Source organism: Cryptomeria japonica, chromosome 9 (genome assembly GCF_030272615.1).
Source record: "Cryptomeria japonica chromosome 9, Sugi_1.0, whole genome shotgun sequence".
NCBI lineage: Eukaryota > Viridiplantae > Streptophyta > Pinopsida > Cupressales > Cupressaceae > Cryptomeria > Cryptomeria japonica.
In genome coordinates, this window is record NC_081413.1 from 741,594,354 (window position 1) to 741,603,534 (window position 9,181).

The following is a 9,181-nucleotide window of genomic DNA, read 5'->3' on the forward strand; positions in this document are numbered from 1 at the left end:
GAAATTGCGTGATGAGTTATAGGATTCGATGAAGCAGTGATCAAGGAGCGATCGAGGTTGTCTTGTACAATGTGAAATGATTTCTATGTAATCCAACAGTCATACTTGAACCAATTTGTTTGTAATCTCTATGAGATCTTAGGTTTGTGATGTGTTACCGACCTATTGTTTTTCTTATAAGGTCGATGAGTTGTTTTGTTGTAGTGTTGGCAATTTTGGTTAAGTTTCAGTGTGATTGATTGCCAAACCAGAAGGAGTATCTGCAGTATGTGTGAAGGAAGATAGGAGCATGAAAATGATCTAATCAAGCAGAGTAGTGCTATTTACTATATCAACAAACTCATGTTATTCTCTAACAATTACAATAGTTAAATCCCTTAACCGGGTAAGCTTTAACAACCTTAGTGCTATCTAAATCCTCTAACCAGGTGATCCATTATCTTGGATTTCAAATCCTCTATCAAGGTTACTCCTAACAAGGTATTGCTTCTAACAGGGCATTATAGTCAATCCCTTAACTGGGTGGTCCCTAATAGGATTTGTTCCTAACAAGACATTTTGTAAAGCTTTAATAGGCTTGGCTCCTAACAGGGCAAACTTTAGAAGAGTTCAGAATACTTGTGGCTATTCATCCCCACTGTGGTTTTTCCCATTTGGGTTTCCACGTCAAAAATCATTGTGTCAAGTGGTGAATGGTTTTTGTGGTTATGTTTGACATGGTTAATTTGCTTAACTGTTAAATCCACTTACTTATGTTTAGATGACCGACAGTAATCTAAAATGTGCTTTTACTACTGTTAGTAAAGTATTTTGATGTTTTGGTTAAATGGTTTAGGAGTTTCAGATCTATTATACTATTATTTTGATATGTCAATGAACTGGTATACTTGACAATGCTATTGCAGTTTATTACTCAGTGTTTGAACCAGTTAGTTTAGAGATTGACTTGTGAGATTTTTTTTGAGTTTGGTGAAAGTTAAGTCAGTTTTCTATCTACTGATTCAGCCCCCCCCCCCCTCTCCGTAGTTGTCTGGATCCTTATTGATTCATCATATCATTAGTACAAACCCCATGCTAGGTTCACTACTTAGCGAGAAGGTGCATCACAAACTACAGGTTTGATTTTATTTGGGCTCACAAATTTCATCAAAAAATTATATTAATTTTTGTGCAAATAAAGTTTAGGGTGTGATTTTTAATAAGGCAAAAAGTTGTATTTTGTAAAAGCCAAAGGCCTACACAAACACTTTGTACCTACACAATAGGCTATCCTTGTTGTCCAATGCATGACATCAGTGCTGACCTAAGCCTCTTTGCTGTTATATTTGGTAGTTACCCTGAATTTGGTGGTTTCCTCTCTTTTTAGCAACATCACTAAATTTGGTAGGAGAGAGGCAATCTTTTTGAGAATATTCTAGCAAGGAGGATTTTTCCTGATGACTGAATCTTTTTCCTAGTGGAGGTGATTTTTTTTCTACCAAAGGGAATATTCTAGGGATATTTTTATAACATCAATCATTGACCAATTATACCCTATTTTCCCTCCAAGACCTAAATACCTGTAGTTGGTTTTTTGCCCATAACTTTGTCATATGGACTCAAAATCAAGCAAATGAGATATCGTCAAAAAGTTGGTTCTAGCACCAATCTTCTCATGGTGGTGGTTTGATTAGATCATACACGAATTTTCCATACCAAGCCTCCAAAAACAACCTTCAATTTTGCACTTCTTGGACCATAGCTTGGTCAAACAAACTCCTTTTTTTTTACTTTAATACATCATTAAAAAGCTCTCGAAGTCCTATATTCAGATCTCAGGTCCTTTTTAGTATATTTTCATTAGGTACTTAGAGATCTCAATATTTTCCTTTCTAGGTTCTTTCTTCAAAAATTTGCAAATCAATTGTTTTTTTGTGATTCAAGTTTAATTTTTTGAAATTAAGAGGATATTGTAGAGGTGTGATTTGGAACTAGGGTTTCACTAAGTAGGTGGTGTAGGAGCACCTAAAACATGTTCAAATTTTGATGTAATGGGTTAAGTAGTTAGGGTCTAGGTATAAGAAACTCATTTTGTGATGTAATACAGTCTTAAAAGACCATTTATAATGTTTTTAGGGTCATTTGGTTTCAGATTGGAAAAGTATGTAAAATGGTGTAAAAGAAATTGTCAAGTTGTCATGTTAAGAATATGAAAGGTCAAGGGTTGTTATTAGGTAGTTGAGCGGTTGGAAGGAGAAAAAATAATTGGAAAGCATAGTAACATGGTTAAATATGTCTGGTGTGGTTGTTTGGAAGAGAGACCAATATGTGGTGGAAGAAGATTCGATTGAAATTAATGAAATAGTCCATGTTTCCTATCATTTTTCTATATTTTTTTGAGTTGTAGTGATTTGTATGACTAGGTACAGCCTGATAATGGCATGAAACCAATTGGAACTAATAAATATTTGATTCTTCTTTCATTTGCAACTAGTTTGGTAATATTACTTGGAGTTTAGACCAAGTTATGGCCATTTTAATGTAGGTTGCCTAGAACCCTGCCTAGGATTACCCGTTTGGGGAAAAATGCCATAACTTTTGTTTCCACGGTTAGATCGTTATATAACTTTGGGAAAAATTGTGTGCTTATTCTATATACAATCTAAATAAAGTGATTGAACTCATTTTTTGTTGTGTGGAAGTTATGAATGACTGTTTGTTGTACTTCACAATGAAAATTCTGAGTTTGAACCCTTGTAGTAGCATTACCAGTCAATTTTATAGTCATTTGTTCAAAAATAACCCACACTAATTTCCATATATGTTGTTAAATGGCCAAAAGGGTATCCAAATATGTTTTTATATTTTTTTTACAAAGTTTGTGTGGGGAGTTATGCTTTGTCAGACCCTCTTAAAGGGCTATTAGAAAGAACATTTGATTTTGAAGGAATGGTTAATGATCTTTGTCCAAAGTACTAAGTGAGTGATTATTTGTGTTTGTAAGAGGATTCAAATCCTTTCTCTACATCATTAGGATAAAACCACCAATTACCAAAATCAACCAATGCATTAAAAGAAGTGTGAATCCAATAGATCTAGCCTCAATCCAACTAAGAAAAGGGGAGATTTCTGTTTAGATTCATTGATTAGGGTTTGGTTCCCTCTTTCTAAGTTGAATTGTGAAAATGCTAAAATTAGGGAAAAATAAGGAATTTTTATGTAATTTGGCAGAAATAGTGATCTACATAGTTTGTATGAAATGGTATGACAAACATAAAACCCTAATCATACACGCTTGCATGAAAATTAACATGACTTTGCTCCACAATGTTTGATGATGAATGTGTAGCCTTGAAGATCTCTGAAAATTATTGATAATGAATGCTTCACAGATGCATGAATATTAGATTGTTTGTAGATGGAGACTAAGATTGATTAGATGAAAATATGTTGATAAAATATCTTTTGTCTATTAATTCTATGAGAATCCGGTTAATACTGAGAGGGGGGGGGGTGAATCAGTATTAAGACCAACTTGAAACTTTAAACCCAAATCAAACTTACAACAAATCCAAATTCATTTACCACATATGCCAATTCATTAAATAGTATCGGTAATCACTGATAAATCTCTGATAAACTGCTATGACCAGTGTATTCAGAAATAATGAATAAACTAAAGATAAACAATAATATCACATGAAAATAATTCCACACATGAACACCATATTTTTGACATGGAAACCCAAATAGGGAAAAACCCACAGTGGGAGTTAGTACCCACAAAGATTTGTACTCTTTTGAAGTACGTCCTGTTAGGAGTAGACCCTGTTAGGAATCACCCAGTTAAGGGATTTGGATGTGCAGCCTGATTAAGAGCTTAATGACCTATTAGGATCAACCTCATGAGAGGATTTACCACTCTTTTTGAGAGCTACCTTGTTAGGGGATTTACAAGATTAAGGCCTATCAGGACCTACCCAGTTAAGGGATTTAATCTGTTGTAATTGTTAGAGAACAACAGTGAAAAAGTGATATGTTACTTGCACTTCTCAACTTGCTAAATCAGATCTAGTTATGCTCCACTATCTGCAATTCTTAGGAAGATCTCACTCTTCTCTGGTATGGCTTCACACTCTTCTCTAAGACCACCGGCACAATAAACATCAACTAAGCCAACATAAATAATATTCTCCACTAGGTCGGCCACAAAACCCTAAATTACATCATAGATCATCACAAATCTTTACAACTCATTATAGGTCATCATATGGATCATTACAATCAATTACAAATCAATATCATCCATTTAATGATCATAAGTCATTATGGGAAGTCGATCTAGTACAAAGTCAAACCCTTAGCTCATTCTACCAAGCACTTTGCACATTCCCAAGAAATTCGCTCTTCAAATGCACCAAAACATCTTTCAAACATTTCACGTAGTTTGTGCCGCATTATCATCAACATGTAGACTTGATGTTGATCACCGCCATACCAAAAATCATTACCGATGTGATGATTTCTTCGTTGGTTCTAAAATCTTGGCAAAACTTCATCAGAAATTAGAAACATGTCTTCCGATAGTCATCACAAGATGCGGTTCTAGTTGGATACTCATTTCCATGATAAAAGCTTATATTCCTAACCTCAAATCACCAATCATCACCAATCATCCGCTTTAAGTAAAACACCTCTGCATATATTGGTTAAAGTCATATTTCACAGTCTTCTGTATATTTCCAGAAAATCGTATCTTTGGTAGACTAAATAACTTAGATGACAAACCAAACATTAGTTAACATCATTTAACATCAATTGCCATCAATGACAATACAAATAATTGATGAAGTCATCTAATCAGAAAATCGCATTCTCTTCATCATAAATAGTCTTCTATCCTCTATTGGTTCAGTCATCAATTTTTAATTGCATCAGTTATGCCAATCATACCAACAATTTCCCCCTTTGGCATTGATGGCAACACCAATAAGATATACTAATCAAATTACAACACCATCACTGCTACTTGCTGCTAGTATCATATCATCTGCCAGTCTCCTCCTTTTGTCTTCTCCTCCTAAGCTAATACTTCTCCAACTTCTCTAATCCTTTTCTTCTCTCAAATATGATCTTGTTCTTCTCCCAAATCTTATCTTGTTCTTCTCCCTCTTTGACAACAATGCCAAAGGTGTGTGTGCATCACCGATCTTCTTTACTGTAGCTTCTATCATAATCATCTCTACTAATGAAATCAGAACATTATATCCAATCATTTTATCAAATCATTAAATCAAAGCTTTATATCCGAGCTGCTCCCCCTATGGAGTAGCTTGCAGCTCATCAACTCTTAATGAAGAATAATCATTAGATCCACAAGATTGATGCATCTCCATCATTCTAGTTCTTCTGGTGTAGGGGTCTAACCCCTAGTTTACCTCTAATAAACTCAAAGGTAGTCTTCAGTAAGGGCTTAGTAAAGATATCAGCTATCTGATCTTTACTCTTCACATATTCCATCTTGACCTATTTTTCTTGAACTCTTTCCCTTAGAAAATGATACTCCAATTCAATGTGCTTGGTTCTAGCATGAAGTGCAAGATTCTTAGAAATATTTTTTGCACTTGTATTATCAAAATAGATAGTCACAGGTTCAGACATATTTATTTTGAATCCTTCTAGAGCATGTATCATCCATATTGTCTGTGTGCAATTCATGGATGCAGCAACATACTCTACTTTAGCTATAGATTGAGAAACACATGTTTGTTTCTTGCTCATGCATGCCACTAATCTTCCACCAAGAAGAATGGCTCCACCGGTTGTGCTTTTCCGGTCATCCACATTGCCTCCCCAATCTGCATCACTAAAGACATCCAAATTAAATACCCTTAATAGGGATACCATAAACCATAGTCTACTGTGCCTTTGAGATACCAAAAAATTCTCTTCACTTCCACCAAATGTGTCTCCTTAGGCTCATTTTGAAATCTAGCAACTAATCTAACATCATGATTAATGTCCAGCCTACTATGAACAACATAGTGCAACTTACCAATCATAGACATGCACTCTTTTTTACAAATAGTAGGAGAACCATCTTGTTTGGACAACTTGTAGCTTGTTACCATCAATGTTCCTACTGGCTTGCAGTCTTCCATTCCAAATATCTTCAACACCTCTTTGACATACTTTCTCTGACAAATAAAGATACCACCATCTAGTTGCTAGACTTGTAACCCAATAAAGAACTTTATTTCACTGATTAGAGACATTTCAAATTTCTTTTTCATTGCATCAACAAAATCCATACACATATCATCATTTCCACCAAAAATTATGTCATCTACAAACACTTCTGCTATGAGCATCTTGTCTCCATTAGTCTTCAAATAAATGTTGTTGTCGTCACTGTTAGAATCTGAGAACACTAAGAGGGAGGGGGAGGGGGGTGGGGGGTTGAATCAATGTTCTACCATAATGATCAATTTAAACCTTATTAAAACATGCATTCACCAACTGGTATACCGGTACATATAAGATTGAAAGAAGTAAAGAAACCAATAAGCCAATCACACAAATAAACACCATAACACAAATAATTATACGCGAAAAACCTCAAAGAGGAAAAACCACGGTGGGATTTGTAACCCACAATATCAATCCACTAGCCATATGAAAAGATATTACAAAATATAGGGGTCTGCACTTGCAGGAAGACTTACAACCTAGAGCACACTATTCAATCACAAAAGGAGCCTCACTGACTACATACAAATCAAGACTACAATCCAGAGAAATGAGTGAACTACAAAGATAACATCTCCTATGCGTGAATACAGTTTGGGTTAAGCTCTATCTGTTCTGGTCTGAAACCCTAAACCCTTACCGAAATACCCTCTTACATAAATATCCTCACATACATGATATCTCTCATATATTTCACATCTCCATTACATTCCATAACCTTACATATCCATATCCTTACCTATTACAAAATGATGAATTAATAAACTGGCCTATACACCCTTTACAATCCATCATTCCTTATGTTGACTTACAAAGATAATTACAATATGAATATACATGTCGACTCAATAACATAAATACATGAATATGAAAAAATTATCAATGTTGGATCTCCCAAAATGATTTCGGCCTTCAATACCGATAACATGAATGCAAACCATGTCGGCCTGTAATGTCGGTAATCAAAGAATTCCTTCCAACCGGTGAAGGTACCTTCTGATGTCGGTGAAGTGTTTGTCGATACACTATTAAACCAAAATATGAAACTGGAACATGTTTCCATGTTGCCATCAATGACAACATATTGAAACCAACCAATTGAGTGTCAATTTCCAACAATCTCCCCCTTTGGCATTGATGGCAACACTCATGTGAAAAATGATCATGGTTTCCATTTGCCAGTTTCATCCCGAGCCTGCTCCCCCTGAGCTGAATATCCATCTATGATCATAATCAATATACTCCATACCTCCTGAACATTTTTCACCTATACCTCCCCCTTTGACATCAATGCCAACCAAAAATACCAAAAACTAGGATGAAGAATGAAATATTGTACAATGAATGTCCCAAAATACCTTATCGTAGCTAAATATATTTGAAAATTTCTAAATAGGCCTTCTTGAAAAGCTATAGATAGGTATCCCAACCTAATTTGAAAGTGCCAAAAATAGATACAAGTCTATTTAGCATATGGGTATATGACTCTTTCTCATTTAGCTTTGTTGGTGTGGGCTTACCAACCATATCTATACACTCCTTCTTATGTACACTTAATGAATCCATCCGGGGACTCACCAATTCTCTAAGGCCTCTAGCTCTCCTTATGATTTTATCTTTTTCCCTCTCAAGAGCTAAAAATTGAGCTTCCAAAACCAAAATCTGACCATCAATAGATGTAGTCAATGAATGTGGACCATCAAAAGAATTGACTATACCTACAATCTCCTCTTGAATATCATTAATCCTTTTATCTGTCTCTATTGTAAGTAAACTTGTGTCACAACATACTTTGTAAATATTAGTACACTGCCTCAAAGCATTATCAATCAACTTCAACTTATCATTAATTTCCTTCTTCTCTGACTCAATCATTTGATCAAATGTAGCTAGCTCTCTTTCTCTTTGTCGGTTTGATATCTATTGTAAAGACTCAAATTCCTTTGAAATGTGCTCTATGATTGTTTTAAGCTTGTCGAATGGGCTTGTTTCTTTGTCAAATTTGCACTCCAAGACAAGTCTATGCAAAACAGTGATAGACTAATCAATAGCCCCTTTGTCCATAGATCCTTCCTTCATCATTTTCTATGCAGCCATCATCATGAGCTCAGTAGAACTTATCTTTGTTATGCTTTTCTTTTCAACCTGTGAGGTGTCAATTGACAACAATGATGGACTCACTATCGGTCCCTGTCAGATTCCTCTTTATTCTCATCTAATGGTTTAACTTTTATAGCTTCCTCAATTTCACTGTTGGCTTCACCACTTGGTGCAATATCAGTAACTTTCATTTCCTCCATAGGAATTGTGTCCTCATCTTGTACATTTTGATCTAGAGGACTATTGTCCTCAACATTAGTAACCTGTACACTTGCAACCTTTACACTCTCTGATTCTTTCGGTATCTCTACATTTGTATATACATTAATCTCTATGGGGGCTCTATATCCAATATCTTAATATTTTTCAAAATTGAGGGTGAAGTACCCACAATACCTTTACCTTTCTCTTCAACTGGGATGTCTGTAATATTTGTCTTAGGTTCCGGTGAAGTATAAAAACTACGGTTTGCTACGAAGAATTGAACCCATGCCTTGTGGATCTCCTTGACTATCTCATTAACCCTACCTAACATAAGACTTACTATTATGTGTTTGTTGTGAAGAATCTTTCTATCTGCAACCTCAAGTATCCTGTCCATCTCCTCTAGAGTAATAGAAACACAAATAGATAACAACTCTTGAATCTTTATATGCTTGTCCTCCTCCATTGCTGATATTCTTCTAGCATATAAAATGTCATATAACTGTGCCGGTATTTGGTTTTCAATTTCTAACAAGGCTTTCTTATATATATCCAAATACAACAAAACTGATTCCTCTACTTCTCTACGTTCATCATCATCCAAATGCTCATAATAAAGTTGTAAATTATTCAACATACCATCTTTAGT